Genomic DNA, 16,784 nt, shown 5'->3' on the forward strand with positions numbered 1-16,784 from the left:
TTCACTTTCAATTTTCCCTTTTCATGGACTGGAGAAGGAAATGGCAACCCACTCCAGTATTCTTGCCTGGAGAATCCTAGGGACGGCGGAGCCTGGTGAGCTGCCGTCTATGGGGTCGCACAGAGTCGGACACGACTGAAGTGACTTAGCAGCAGCAGCAGTCAAGGCTATGGTTTTTCCTGTGGTCATGTATGGATGTGAGAGTTGGACTATAAAGAAAGCTGAGCACAGAAAAATTGATGCTTTTGAAGTGTGGTGTTGGAGAAGACTCTTGAGAGTCCCTTGGACTGCAAGGAGATCCAACCAGTCCATTGTAAAGGAGATCAGTCCTGGATGTTCATTGGAAGGACTGATGTTGAAGCTGAAACTCCAGTACTTTGGCCACCTCGTGCAAATAGCTGACTCATTGGAAAAGACCCAGATGCTGGGAATGATTGAGGGCAGTAGGAGAAGGGGATGACAGAGGATGAGATGGTTGGATGGCATCACTGATTGAATGGAAATAGGTTTGGGTGGACTCTGGGTGTTGGTGATGGACAGGAAGGCCTGGCAGGCTGCGGTTCATGGGGTCGCAAAGAGTCAGACATGACTGAGCGACTGAACTGAATGGAACTGAAAGCTTCAATTTCATGTGGTTGTAGACGCTGTGTTATAACAGAATTATAATTTACAATATTAGGCATGGGCAATTATGAATACGTTTTGAAAAACCTAATATATTGTTGGAAAGCTTCATGCTTAGAATGTCAACTGAAGTCTCAGAAAAGGCTCAACATATTTGATTGTCTTCTAGGATCAGCTGCAATAGATACAAGGCTGTAGCGTCTGAAACCTGGGTACCGTGTGTTTGTGACAGTGAAAGAGTGTTCAGAAGAAGATGGAACACTGGGATCTGTTTCCTGTCCCTGAAGAGTACCTGAGGTAAGGGTCTTCTTTAAAAGTCAACTTACTTGAACTCTTGTCCTTAAATGTGTTTTGTATGACTCAGGACAAAATAAGAAAGTGGTCCCGGGAGAGGTCCATTTAGAATGATAGACTGAAATTTCACACACCCTATGAATTTTCTGTGTGTTGTCAGTCCTTTTTAAAAAAAATAACCCTCTTATTTATGCAGCACCTGTTCTTCTAAAGCACTTTAGGCTTTGTGGCTGACAGTGATCTATATATACCTATGTAACAAATTTCAAAAGTATTCCTAATTTCTATTTCTTTATGTTCCATCATTTGTTTATTCCTTCTCTTCCTTTTCTAATTTTCTGAAACTGCTCCTTAGATTTGTTTGGTTATCTTCTCTATCCATTTTGTTTTGACCTCCACCCATCCAATTTATCCAATATTTGCCCTTGGAAACAATGACAGTCCAACAACAACCAAAACACTAACAACAAAATCAGTTAATTTTGTTGAGCATTTGCAGTGTATCAAATGCTACAACTTCCCTTCTTCCTCTCCTTTCACCAGTGCTTCTCTTCCCATACAGACAACTATGTCTTTGTTTAATATATGAGGAAATTCATTTTTTTAAAAAAAGTTTATTTGTTTTTGGCTGCACTGGGTCTTTGTTGCCGCCCTCAGGTTTTCTCTAGTTGGGACAAGTGGGAGCTTCAAGTTGCTGTTTCTCACTGTGGTGGCTTCTCTTGTTGTGGAGCATGGATGCTAGGTGTTCAGGCTTTGATGGTTGTGGTTCCTGGACTCTAGAGGCTCAGTAGCTGTGACACATGGGCTTAGTTGCCCTGCAGCATGTGGAATCTTCGCAGAATAGGGGTTGAACCCATGTGCCCTGCATTGGCTGGTGGATTCTTAACCACTGGATCACCAGAGAAGTCCCAGCCGCTTCTGTCTTATACTTTTAACTGTGGAAGTGAATTTTCCTCCTTTTGTGATATATGAAGTACAAATTGCAGAAGTGAGCAGAATGTAGATTCTCTCTGAGAGAGTTCATCCTTGATAATTCTTTCATGTCTAATATTTTTATGAAATCATGGTAGAGCTCGACCATCAAAGTGTATCCTAAAGAAATTTATTTAGATGTATTCTGTGCAGGTACAAATTATGAGACTAACAAGAGGTCTTTGTTTACCAAGGTTTTCAAAAATGAAACAGAGGAGGAAATATTTTCAACAATTTTGGATAACGGTAAAATTAAGCCTATCTAAGAAGTTGTGTTTTCTGTACTGTTGCTTGAGAACCTCCTACTTCTCCACGAAACTTTGATCTTAGCTGTCAGGAGAGGACATAAGCATGACTCAAGCAATTTGTATTTCAGGCAGACACATAAGTTCATCTCTAAAGAGTCAGCAAATGGAAGGAAGCTGCAATGATGGTGGCTTGAATGAAACGAACAAGGAACGATGGGGGATGCCTCATAATAGAGTCTTGCTCAGGACTAACTGCTGCCATAATTGATTACTTTGGAGGCCTTTGAAAGAGCCTTGACTTCAGAGGGAAAGGGAGAAAGAAGGGCGACATAAATTAGCATGAATTACATCAGGTGTTTTCTACCTGTTACCTTTACTCTAGTCAATGAAGCCAATAGTATTATCCAAAATTTGTAGTCAGTGAAGTCACATTATTGCTAAGTGGTAGAGACAGGATTTGAACTTGCCTCTCTTAAATGTGTGCTTATTCCACTGCTTTTTGCTGCTTCCCTGAGAAACTATGTACTTAGAATTTCTTCCTTAAATAATTGGAGCTACTAATAACATCGAGACAGGTAATTTTCTAGCTCCGATTTGAGCCTGGAGTAGTTCTCCCTATCCTTTTTATGTATGTGTGTGACCCAGTGTACCAGGCTTACTCATTATTAGATAAACATTTAAACTGCAGTACATCTTGCCTAATTTTGCTAACCCAAATAAACTTGGACTTTTCCCCCTATGTTTCTAGATCTAATGATTATTCTACTATAGAACTTTCATATGTTTTAAAGGCATTATTGGAGGTGGGTATTTGTTGTGCTATTGTTCTAGATATTTTGTTTCACTGGAAATTCCCACCTAGTGGAAACTTGATGGCTCCATCACGTCCTGCAGAAATTGTCAGCTTGCCTAAGCAACCTTATGCTCTCATGTCAGCATGGAGTTTGTACTCTTAAAGAGGGGTCATCTTCATTTTGGTCCAATCTGATTCATGATGTAACACCTCAAATAAAGGAGTGTGGCTGTTCACTAGAATCTGTGCCAGCCCCTATCCATATCATGTGGTTACTTCATAATTGATGCCCTGTCACTTAAAATGGGATTTTGCATGAGTGCATCATAGAACTGCATTACCCTGTTGCAAACAGTTTATTTTCCTCCAGATTCGTAGTCCAAAAAAAAAAAAAAACCCACAAGAAATGACATATTAGATGCCTCAGTACCTTGATTTCATTTTTGGCTTTGTCACAGCTTGCATATGATTATAGATGGCAGAAAATTAAGGTGCCCAGCCTTCAATTTTTTGACAGTTATAATCTTACTTGTGCAAGAAAGGGACTTATCAAGAAACCAGCACTGGTCATTCTTTTTCCTTTCCTCTGCACATCCTGAGAATGAATCAAAGGCCTGGGAGCTAATCTTCAAGGGTAAGAAAACCTGAGCAGCTAAACCTGTTTGCCACATCTATGGAATCTGGACTGTTTGCAGCACCTGATTCTGGAGCTGTAGACGAGTTAATATTTAAAATATGCTGTGATCTGTCAGCCTATGTTGTGATATACTGCTGCTGGAGGAATTGACACATGCTCTGAGAGCTTCTTTTCAGGATAAATTCCAGTGACTCTCCTCTATTTTAGCAACTCAACATTCAGCATTTGGACTTAACTGTATTCTTAACCCTCCGCTCTAAATCTTTCTCTTTTCATGTATTGATATTGTTTCTATTAGGAAAGCATATCTATCAGATTTTTCTCTCTGGAGGAGACTGTCTTTTTGCTTCTGCATTATTTCAGACTCACAGATGGGCAGATTCAGAGTCAAGGGAACAATTTGCAGGGCTCACTTTCTCTCCTGGTATTAGGTATGATCTAGCTGTGGTTTGTATCTACTGCTTTTCATAAGTGGTAATAGACACACGCCATGAAAAAGTCTAATAAATTTTTGTTTTCAAAAAGATTTCCTGAAAGCTAGTTTCTTACAATATACACAGGGGATCACTCCCTAAATTGAAGCAGTCAACATGCTGCCTTTCAAAAACACTTAACCATCTGACCTCTAGTCTCATTTTTACTCTCTTTCCCCACACCCCAATATCTTAATTCAGTATTTGCTGGATCATTTCCATAGCTCCTTATACCTCACTCCTCTTTCAATACTAATCCATTTTCTCTTATTGAAGGTAACTTTCTAAGAAACAAACATGATCACATTAGTTCCTTTGCCTGAAATACTTGTGAGTATCCCCTTTGCCTGTAGGATATATTGTGATTTTCATTGCATGACTGTCATCATCTGACTACAATCTGCCTTTCTCTGATTGGTTTATTTGTATTTTTATACCATTACATTTTGGTAACTCTTAGAAATGCATACAATCTACCAAACTAAAAAGGAAAAAAAGGAATCAAATCAAAGGGATTAATGACACTTTATTTTCCTTTTTTCTTTGCCAAGTCGATGAAATTGTCCTGTTAAAGTGGCGGGAAAATCATTGCTATATTGATGCAGGCAGCCAAAGGAAATTCTACATGAGTGCTCCATAATGAAGTAGATAGCAGAACTTACTTGCCCATTCTCCCTTCTCAAATCCTATCTTTTCTGACTTGGAATCTATTGATGTTATAGCATAATTTACATGCAAATGTTTGTTTTTGTTAGTATAATGTCAACATTAATATGCAGACATTGCTTTTCTAGCAAATGAAGAAAGATAATATTGTAAGTAATTAGCCCCCAACTAAAATAAATAAATTTATAAAAAAAATAAAAATAAAAAAAATAAAAACAACAACAACAACAACAACAACAACAAAAAAGAAAAGTTTAAAAAGAATTTAGGCAGTGTATTGTTTTCCTTGATCTGAGTTAGGGCAGAACCAGAAATTAGATTAAAGCTAGTGGGTCTGATATAGATGCAGAGAAAATTAAGATGCAGTATTTGATGGGTAGGCATAATCCATATGGAGCAGGGAATTTTAAGTAAAAAGGGAACAGGGAACAGCACAAGAAAATGCATAAAAATTGAAAAACACATTATATGTTTAAATTATGGTGAATAAAAATGTTTGGATAAAAAGGAAATTATATATCTGGAAATAGAAAGCAATATGGGCAGAAATGGTTTTGAGGACAGAGCACAGAGGATCTGAAATGCCAGAGTAACGGGTCTGAACATGGCTCAATAGGCAATAGGGTACTATTGGAAGAGTTTCTACAATTTTCTACTTCTTGTACATCCAGGGCGAGGTTCTGGGTGGGATATCGGATATATGGGTTTGTCCTGATCCCCGTCCTTTCCAGGTTAAATTGAAAAATTTCAAAGTTGCCATTTTTGAATTTTGGGGATTTTCCGCTATGGAGAGACAAATCTGCAAAGTTAGACTCCTGAATGAACAAGTTTGGTAACTAAGTGATAAACTTTCAAATTCCATCTGAGATGATGTGCCCGTGTGACCATCACCCTCAATCTCGTCCGTGTTTTCATTCATAAAATGAACGCGTAGGAGGGATGTGAGTGGAATATGTGAGCAGGTCACAATACTACAACTGAGGGGCTTTGCACAACATGAGAAGCTGGTGTCAGAGGCTTCCTGGGAGCTTTCACAGGCAAGCAGAAAACCAAGCCGTTAGAAGCGAGAATATTCTGAAGAAGGAAGAGATCACCAAGGGTGGGAGGCTGAGCAACACTATGCTCAGCACCTACACAGCTTTTGTAATATGTTATATTATAAACCAGCTGTGTTAACTGGTTAAAAAATAAAAATAATCACTTGTGTTGAAAATTTGGAAATTACAGAATAAGTGTTTAAAAAGAAAATAAAAATCATTGGCAATGTAATCCTCCTATGGTAGCCACTATGAACATTTTGATGTATATATAGGCAAGATTTTTTTCCCCTCCACGCATTGAATGGCATAATCCTGTACATATGCAGGACTTTATAACCTGCCCTCTTCTTTAAAATGTACAAGGATATTTTTCCAGATAAAACATTCTTTTTTTTTCCTCTCAGAAATAATGGAATGGAAATCTGAAGTCAGTTTCCTTCTGGCATAAGCAACTTAGGGCAAAATGCCATATGATTGCGATTGAGTATTTAGTGAAAATTTTACCTTATAAAATCACAAGCTGGGTCATACTATCTACACTGATAGAAATCACACTGTGATAAACATAAATTCTTTCATATATTTATTTGCCTCTTTAAGATGAATTCCCCAAAATAGAATTTATAGGTCAAAAAGTTGTAAACAATTTTAAGTATGTTAATGAATATTTCCAAATTGTTCCCCAGGAGGTTTTTGCGATTTACATTCCCCTCTTTCCTATGTACAGGTCAATCTTGAGATTTAAAGGATGATGTCTTAATGGGTGGTTTGGTTAACAAGTTCTATGAACGTGCAATAGCACTGAAATAAACATCAGGCTGAGCTGTTTGCAGTTGCTGGATGTAGATTGTCACTCTCACTGATAGCTTAGAAACATTTAAGCAGGTGCTTAATAGATGATAAATAGCATATATCATATCCTATGATTAAACATAAAATATTTATTATAAGTCCTGAAGGTATTGGAAAAATCAGCAAAACATATGAAAATACTTAATCTGGCTAGTTACACATTTATAATGTAAGAGGTACTTTTCGTGTGTTTATTAAAGTGGAATCAGATTGCAGAATTCTCAATAATTTAAATGAAATGTTCCCAGGAAAGGCCCCATATGCTACCATCTGCATTTCGTATGTTTTATTAATTCAAGGGGAAAAAAATCTTAAGAGCTACAGGAAAAACATAGTCAAATTTAACTGAAGCATTTATTTGGTCAAGTCATTAAGGGGATATATCCTTATGGGTGCAAAATAAATATTATTGGATTAAGTTTTTAAATCCATAAAGGACCCAAAAAGGCAAGACCTATTTTCCGAATTAGAAAGAAATGCAAAGAGAACTTACTCTCTTTACCAAAAAAAAAAAAAAGAGAGAGAGAGATTGATTCTATGGGAATATGATTAACTCTTAGAACTTTTTATATGCTATTTTATGCATTTGTAAAGAATAATTCATGACAAAATTGATGAATTTATTCAGACAAATTGCTACCACTCAGGTATCACTACCGTTCTAGAGATCCCTAAAGCTTTTGAGAGAGCAAAAAATACTTTCCTTCTCTGCACTGACAGCATTTGGTAACAGTTTCTAGGAGTTGTGATCTGGTATAGGGAGTCTCATTTGTTTAAATACCAGATTTTAAACATCTGTTACCTGTCCAAGTATTGGGTTAATTGGCACGTGAAATTTTAGTAAATGAGCCTTGCTGGACTTTAAGGGTCTTAAGAATATATACCTCATTTGGAAATTGGATTCTCATCATTATTTGATAATGGAAGTAAAGTGACCATATGTACATAAAACTTCTGGAGCTATACCTGTGTATTGCAAACTCTTAACAAATGTTAAGCTGTTTTTATATTAATATGGAAGTAATAATACTTGTTTTGCTGTTGCTATGGCTGTTTCATCTTGATTGCTTTTATTATTACAATCAGGAAACCAGAGTCAACTTTTCCACCTTTTCAGAGAATTGCTGATTAATATAAACTCCTGAAAGTCAGGAAAATTCTTGAGATGAGGGCAAGTATCAGCTGAGCACTGTTCTAGGAAATGTCATTGCATTGAGATCCACACAATAGGCCTCTTCTGTTCTTTCACTTCTCAAAACAAAACAACACAAACAACAACAACAGAACAAGACTGTCTCAAATGCTAATTCCTATACTGATTGTTGGAGCATGAATGATGCTCCTCTGGATGGTGTCACTAAGGGGCTCCATACTCTCTTTCATAGTCTATCTTCCTAGAATTGTGACAAAGCAGATATCAGTGACACAACCTGTCCCTGTTCCTGCTTTACCCTCATGACAAGATAAAGTTAGGCCCACCATGTCAAGAAAGGTCATATGATGAACATAGGCATGTTGTCTCTAAAAGTAGTTCAAATGTCCTCATTTTCTTTCCTCTTTTAAATTGCATAAAATAAAGAAATGCTCTGTCTTTATCCTACATCTGTTGTTTTTGTCTTCTTCTTTAAGGGGTTAAATAGTCTTTGGTACAAGGTGACATTGAGAGTGAATGTGGAAAGGGCATGTATGGAATTGTCTCTTCAGCAGCACCCTCTCTTGTCCGCTTTCTTCTCCATAAGATTCCATATGGCTATTTCAGGGTGATCATTTTTTCACATGACCCTGTTCTCCTAGTTAGATTTCTTAATGTTTGGAGAAAGGTGGTCTGTGGTGGGAGAGAAGGAATCCAGTATGAGACAAGTACAAAGAAAAGGGAGAAAGAGAAGGGAGAGAGAGAGAGAGAGAGAGTGAGAGAGATTCATCACCTGGGTCCTAGTCTTAGTTCTTCCTGAGGCTCATTTACATCCTTCTGTTTTTTGTTTTGTTTTGTTTTGATAATTCAACTGTAACTTGAATTTCTTGAGACAACTAATTTATCTTTGATGTTTAAGATGGTTTGGGTTTGCCTTGGGTTTCCAGTAGTGTAACAAAATAAGTTCTGACTTCTCACTGTTACCATCCTCTCTGACTTCTCATCGTCATTCAAGCTCTTGAAATTCTCCAGTCCAGAATACTGGAGTGGGCAGCCTTTCCCTTCTCCAGGGGATCTTACCAATCCAGGGATCGAACCCAAGTCTCCTGCATTAAAGGCAGATTCTTTACCAGCTGAGCCACAGGAAAGCCCAAAAGACTCAGAATCATCCATCAAATGGGCTATACTTATTGTTCCAAGCATTAGATGTACCAGTCTCAGCCTAAGCATCATTTCATTGCAACATAAAGATGGGTACCATTGATCAGCCCTTGGTGCTGGCAGAGTCAAGTGCGCTAATTCAAACACCATTATTTATCCAAAAGAGAAGCCACATTCTAATCTAGTCTGTATTTCAAAAGCTGAAAAACTTCATGTTCTAGCAAATGATCATAAGTGACATGTATCCCACTCATTTATGCCAGTTCTCCCACTTATTTTCCTCCTCCATTTGTCATGTGGGAATATCACTGTGCAGCTTTTTTAAAGACAGTTAACAACTTTCATAACTTAGCAAATTGTATTTCCAATTAAATTAAAAACCCATAGGAAAGATATTGATGTCTGGACACATCTCAAATCAGTCTGCTGGAGATATTATGATTATTTGGGGTTTGGAATCCTTTAACACACTAACATTAACTATTTATACTCTGTCTTATTAATGTAACCATTATGCAGGAAAGAATCATGAATTCAGATAGCCATTCATTTTATGTGGCTTTTTTGTGGGCTTATTGTCTGAATAACAGGCTCCCTGATTCTCTATCTCAACCTGTGTTATAAATAAACCAGGCAACACAGTCAACATTGTTGGAGTTGTTGAGATTCAGGGCTGGGTCTAAGGTGAAACAAATGAGACAGTGAGGGTGCAAAATGAAGGAGACACTCACTCTCAAGATTGGGCCAAGCATCTCTTACCTCACCTCGTCCTGGCCCTGTTGAAAGACTAGAGGCTAGTTTAGCAGATATTCACATGTATCAAATTAGAAACCTAGCCAGCAGTATATTTGTACCAACTGTAGGATTAATAAAAGTCAGAAAAAAAGAGAATTGATTCATTAGCAGATCTGCCAAGTTTACCTTCTTCTTTCACCCATTAGGAAAGGCATCCCCCACAGCTTTCAGCACCCGTCTGTCCCAGGAAGCATCACGTGGCATTTGGAAGAGCACCTGGGACTCAAGCTCATGTCTTTGAGTTACTCTTGACTATCGAAAATCAAAATAGCCAGATGATATCTAATGTTCTTTTCAGCTAGGTAGTTCTGGGTCTAAAATATTTTCTCATTGGTGATTCCACAGTAGGTTCTTGATTAGTTGTTGGCAGAGAGTAGAAGACTGCCCTGGGCCATGAGGATGTGAGTGACATTTGTTTTCAGCTGCCCTAACGTCTTTATTGTGTCCTCCTTTTTCTTCTTGATGGTTCATCTTTCCAGCTCTTTTGAGTTCCTAGTGCCCTCTGGGGCTCTCTCATTGCCTTACTCATAGACCTGAGGCCTGTCTTCACAGTGTGGGAATGACTAGTGACAATTTGAAATAGAGTTCCTCTACAGGGGATGTGCAACTGGAAAGGCATGAGTAAGACCTGAGTTCTTAATAAGTAGTCCGAGAAGTGGGCTGCATGTACTCAGAGGTGGGCAAATTGGACATGAGTTTAGGACAGATGAGCCAGGAAAGGTAAGTTCAAGGTTCAGCTCTAAAAGTGATAACCTTTAATCTAAGGACAAAGACCAGATCCTCTCTGACAGTATTCCAAGGTTGGGCAAAGGGGAGCTGATAGTGAAAGAGGCAATGTGTGCACGATCAGTCCAACTCTTTGTGACTCTATGGACTGTAGCCTACCAGGCTCCTCTGTCCATGGGATTCTGCAGGCAAGAATACTGTAGTGAGTTGCCGTTTCCTCCTCAAGAGGATCTTCCTGATCCAGGGATCAACTCAGATTTTGGGAGTCTCCTACACTGGCCGGCAGATTCTTTACCACTGAGAGAGACAAGGCTCACCTCAAATCTCCATAAGGACTTGTAGCAACTTACTTGGATAGAGCTGCTAAGATTACCCCCAATTATTTCATATTTGGCAATATATTGTTCAATTTTAGCTCTGTTTTATGCATTTAAAATTTGATTCCTCCAACTAAGATTGTAATTGAGGTCATGTATCTCCCATTTCACCTGGTACAATGTGAAGAAGGTAGCTGGTGGTCAATATTTGCTCACTTTAATTGAATTCTATAACAGGCAGGGTCTAGTTCTCTCACATGCATATATGACCCTCATGTCATATACTATTAATGTTGGTACTGCTTGTAAAGATCACAGTGTCATTATTTTAACATTTATTTTTCTTCTAAGGAAGTTATACTTGAATGTCCCTTTCCTTTTGCTTCAATAACTGTATTAAAAGAACTCTCCCAGAAGTTTAATCACATAGGATTAAAGAATAATCACATAGAATAATCAAGAGACTTCATTCTTCATCCTGAGACAATGCAATGTGTCTTTTCTGGCTCATTCTATCTGCATTAGCTGATAGGATTTTTGTAAAAATAGCAATCTGAGTTCTTCAAGAGCTTTACTTAGGCCAGACTTCAGACATTGCACCAATTGACAGTTTCAGTTACCAGCTCTGATTCTTAATAACTACCCGATCTGCACCCCTCCCTTGCCAAAACAAATGAAAAAAAAAATACTAAGGAAGTCATCTCCAGTGTAGGACTTGGTGTGCATGCTAAGTCTCTCAGTCGTGTCTGACTCTGTGTGATCCCATGGACTATAGCCCTCCAGGCTCCTCTGTCCATGGGATTCTCCAGGCAAGAATACTGAAGTGGGTTGCCATTTCCTCCTCCAGGGGATTATCCTGACCCAGGGATCGAACCCACTTGTCTTATGTCTCCTGCATTGGCAGGTAAGTTCTTTACCACTAGTGCTACCTGGGAAGCCCAACTTAGGACTTTGATTACTTTTAAAGCACACATGCTGATAATATAAACATGTGACCAAATTTTCCCTCCAGTAAAGTGCCTGCCACAGAAGTGAATTCTGCATGTTTGTTTTAACCATGCAGTGCATATGCCATCTGGCAGATTCCTCATGAAAATGAAACTGCTTTTATGGCTGAGTAGATGTCAAAATGGAATTGTATAACAGTAATAAGGCCTTTTCTGGTTCATGAATATACCTTAGGTGCTGTTTCAAGCATGAAACTATAGATGATGCTAAAATAGTCACTTTTTTTTTTCTCTTAGAGGTAAAGAATATACTAAGAGTGAAGTCACTCACTTCTATGAGTTTAGAACCTTCTATGAGTTAGAACCTAACATGATTTTTAATGTCGAGAAAAGTAGTTGCAAATTCTTCATCTATAATTTTTGAAATGTAATTCCAGACTTTAATTTAGCTCTGGGTTTATGCCTCTCCAAAATAACAAATTCAGAAGAAGAGACTGGATCTTTTTGCCTTCAAAATGAAGAAAAAGTGAGGTCTGGTTTCTAGAATATATCAAATACACTGATGCTGGACAGAATTCCCTCCTCCTTTTCCATTACTTTAATATCAAGCTGCCAAATCCCAAGCCACACCCTCTTTCCACATTCCCTAAGTACTCTATACACCTTAAGAAAATGGATCTTACCCATGCCACCCTCCAGGGTGCTGATGTAGGTTTAAGGAATTTTAGAACACTGCATCAATTCCAGTGGAACATACTTCTCTGGTTGAAGAGGTGTCAGGGATGGAAATAATCCTTCATGATTAAAGGTATTTGCATGTCTGCCATGTTGTACAACCTAATAGTATATTCTCCTCTGTCTATAATAATTTATTTTCTGGCAGACTTGGGACTCAACATTTGTCATGCTTGGTATTCAGCTCACACAAAATGGTTCTCTTAATGCAGCTTTATGCATGTGATACATGTTTGTATCTTTTCCCAGCATACTTTTAGGCTCAGTAGAGTTTAGTAATAACTGTTTCCTCTGTTATTAGGACCTATATCTATTGCATCAATGCAGTTTTCAAGTCTTTCAAGTGATATGCCTCAAGAACTTGCTGCAACACAAGCACAAGTGCCATCAGAAATGAGGCAAGCATCTATTTTTCTGGTCAGTGTACCTCCAATGTATATGCGTCCCTTTGCATGCACCTATGGAGTCATTGATATCTCAAATGACACATTCTTACAAGACACAATAGAACTTTATGTTGAACAGCTATGAGAGATGCTTGGAAACTTGTGCTTGCAAACTAGGTCTCTTATTTGCTTTATAATCTAACACTTAAGTGAAAGAGAAGAGTGAAAAAATTGGCTTAAAACTCAACATTCAAAAAACTGAGATCATGGCATCCGGTCCCATCACTTCATGGCAAATAGGTGGGGAAACAATGGAAACAGTGAGAGACTTAATTTTTTTTTTGCTCCAAAATCACTGCACATGATGATTGCAGCCATGAAATTAAAATACGCTTGCTCCTTGGAAGAAAAGCTATGACCAACCTAGACAGCATATTAAAAAGCAGAGACAGTACTTTGCCAACAAAGGTCCATTTAGGCAAACTATGGCTTTTCCAATAGTCGTGTATGGATGTGAGAGTTGGACTAGAGAGAAAACTGAGCGCCAAAGAATTGATGCTTTTGAACTGTGGTGTTGGAGAAAACTCGTGAGTCCCTTGGACTGCAAGGAGATCCAACCAGTCCATTCTAAAGGAAATCAGTCCTGAATATTCATTGGAAGGACTGATGCTGAAGCTGAAACTCTAATACTTTGGCCACCTGATGTGAAGAGCTGACTCATTGGAAAAGACCCTGATGCTGGGAAAGATTGAGGGTGGGAGGAGAAGGGGACGACAGAGGATGAGATGGTTAATAGCATCACCGACGCTATGGACATGAATTTGAGTAAGCTCCGGGAGTTGGTGATGGACAGGGAAGCCTGGCGTGCTGCAGTCCATGGGGTCTCAAAGAGTCGGACACAACTGAGGGACTGAACTGAACTGAACTGAACTGAATCTGACACTGGGAAGCTGGTGGAGAGATTGCCCCACTGTCCTTATCTATTGCTTTCAAGAGGGGATATTTCAACCCAGGCCTGCAGGCTTTTTTTGATAGCTGTTGATGAAGAAAGTGCCACATGTTGGCATAGGGTTTTTGTTCAGGGCTTCTGATTATAATTGTTATTAAAAATAAGTGTCTCTGAGGCGTATGGTGGCTTCCCTTCACTAGTGATCAAACTGCAAACTGTGTGAGGCAACTGGGCTGTAGATGAATGAGAGATTGGGGTTTAGTCAGTATTTTGCAGGAACTGGTTTCAACCTCAGAGGTCTTTGATGAACTAGCATTTGGATTCTAGAATACCTGTTCTTTCTTCCAAAACATTTTATGCCGGAAAGAGCATTCTCCCTGCCTCTAGTGTCTAGAGAAGGATGGGACATTGTGTAGGTTTCTTGCACAGGTTTTTATAGCTGGAGATGAAAGCTTATAGCAATACTAACCTTTTAGTAATTTAGTTACAAGCTTGTCATTCACATAGGACTTCTGATTATTACTTTGAGTTTTATAGTTCAATTAGGCTTTCAGGGTATAAAGATTATAGCTGACTGGCAGCTCCTAGTCATTACCTTGTTTTGCTAGGCTTCTATCCATTTTAGAAAATCCATTTCACTCCTGTGAACAGAAATTACCCTGCTTAGAAGGAGCAGCCCCAAGATCCAAGTGAGACGTGTGCGTGGAGCTGCCATTTTGTCCTTTTCACAACTTGTAGATGGTCTCTTTGATGAAATGCCCAGTTTGAAGGTGATTCTGTGGGGATGGCATCATATCTCTGGATGTGTAGATTGCCTTGTAGATGAAACAGCTGCTTTTTCAGCTGATTTTACATTGGATGGAATCACATCTGCCTGAGAGCCAGAAACAAGTCATTGTGAGCATGGGAGAATACACATGTTATATGCAATGTGGCATAGGCTGAAAGAGATTTAACAGTGAAAATTATTTACTTATGTTTTCCCCTGCTGCTTCCTCAACTGATATGCTGCATTAAAGATAAGCTTGGGATAATCTACAAAGATAAAGAGTTTTAAAATTCTAAAGACTATATCAGCACCTCATTGGCTGACATTTAAAAGTTTTTAATTCACTATCTAAAATGTGTGGAGAGAGTGGAAAATGGAACAGAGATTGTGAAGATGCTTGGGTTTTGTCAGCACAACATACAAATAAGAGGATGCTAAGCGAGAACCGTTGTCAACCATCCAATGTTGTACAGAAACCCAGATCTCTCTGTAGATGGCAACATCTGGGCATTTGGCATTGGGCACAAAAATATTTTCTAATGAACTGAATTGTGTATTTATTTCTTCAGATACTTTAGAGTCATGTAGTCCCAGAGTTAGACTAAAACCTCCAAATAGCTTTGCAGTATTTCTACCAATTATTATTAGATACACTATTATTCATCCATTAAGTCAGTTAACAAATGTGTATTGAGCATTTACCAGGAATTATTTCAAGTTCTGTAGATCCACTGGTGAGTAAGTTACACTGGTCCTTCTTTCTTGGAGCTCACACTTGTCTTTGAATAGGAGGCTTCCCTGAAAGGATGCTTGATAGGGTCACCTCTCTTTTCTCTAATACTTCATTGGCAGTAATCAGGGATAGCTAGCTTTATATGCATAATCTGTAGACCTCTAATTTTATCAAGTACTTTGTGTTTAGTCCAACAAGGTACTTTTACATGTGTTTTTCCAGTTGTGTCTAATCTGCTATTTAGTCCAACAGGGCCACCAAGACATGTGTTTTTCCAACATCTTTATTAAAAACTTATTTTATTTTTCCTATAAGCTCTATTTAATTCTTACCCAAGTTTATTTCATTATTTTCATAGTCTTCCATCTCTTTTTGATATTTAGACAAATACTCTTATTCCTGTAATCATACTAAACATAATTTTTTAAGCTAAACATTTGATACTTCTAATGTTTGCAGTCTTTCTGGGTCTATTTCATTTTTTAATTATGAGTACATATTTTTTGAAGCATAATTTGTGGAAATTCTTTTGAGCACCAGTTTTAGGATGTTTTTCTCTAGAAAAGAGCTGTAGCCTGGCCCTGTTGCAGATGTCTGTCTTCAAGGAGATTAAGGTAGGTTATGGTGCTAACCCTACTCTTTGGCTGTAAGTCTTGGTTTAGTTCACTTCTGAGTCAGAGAGTATGGGAAAAACAGAGAGTATGGGAGTCCAGTAGTTATACATCAGATGTTGCATGATATGTTCAGAGTATTGCTACCTATCCCTCTCTACATTTTCCTGGCTTTAAATCTGTATTTCTTTTCCTCTTTCCTTCTCTAAGTGAACTAATCCCAGTTTGTAACTTTGACTCTAACAATAGCCCTGAAACTGTGCCTGGTTGATTTCTTACCTCTTTATAATAGCTTCCATACCCCATTGCAAGTCCCTAACTTGAATCTGTGCTTCCTGTTGTTATTGTTTTAAAAAATTACTTGTTTTTTATTTCATATTTATTTATTTATACCACAGTTATGATTTGCCTTTTTTCTCTCATTTGAAAAAACAAAAAGATGAATTTAGGTGGAAAAGTATAAACAAAATCAGTCTTCTTAATAAATACTTTGAAATATAAACATCCTCTGTTTAAATAGCATAATCTTATTAAAGCAAATGTTGAAAACAAATAGAAAAATAGAAGAAAAAAAATCACCTATAATCAAGCCACTCAGTCTCAGTTCTGCTATTATAGCTTTTTGATCCTTTTATAAATGCCTAATTTTGTTTTTTCTTACTATATATATACATGCAATTTTAAATTCTTTTAAATTTAAAAGGCTTAAAAATTTTTTTATTATACTATGTTACTATTATATAATAGATATATTATCTCTTATAGATATATATTATCTATAATATTATCTATATTATGCTGATAATATAGAAGATTAAAAAATTAAAATTTAAATGGATTTTTCATTTATTATCATTATATCTTTAAAAACACTTTTGAATATAGTCTGTCATGACTGCATAGTATTCCAGTTAATGGATATAT

At 37.7% G+C, this 16,784-nt stretch overlaps 1 long non-coding RNA gene across 1 annotated transcript in view; it reads left to right on the plus strand.

Moving 5' to 3' along the window:
- Positions 1-2,877, plus strand: part of LOC145547236 (uncharacterized) — a 190,926-nt gene extending 188,049 nt beyond the window's left edge. Inside the window, exon 7 of the long non-coding RNA XR_014083676.1 lies at positions 794-2,877. This is a non-coding gene — a long non-coding RNA (uncharacterized LOC145547236). The remainder of the gene's footprint in view (positions 1-793) is intronic.
- The last annotated feature ends 13,907 nt before the right edge of the window (positions 2,878-16,784 follow it).

Source organism: Giraffa tippelskirchi, chromosome 4 (assembly GCF_054371585.1).
Source record: "Giraffa tippelskirchi isolate mGirTip1 chromosome 4, T2T-mGirTip1v1.2.pri, whole genome shotgun sequence".
Lineage (NCBI taxonomy): Eukaryota > Metazoa > Chordata > Mammalia > Artiodactyla > Giraffidae > Giraffa > Giraffa tippelskirchi.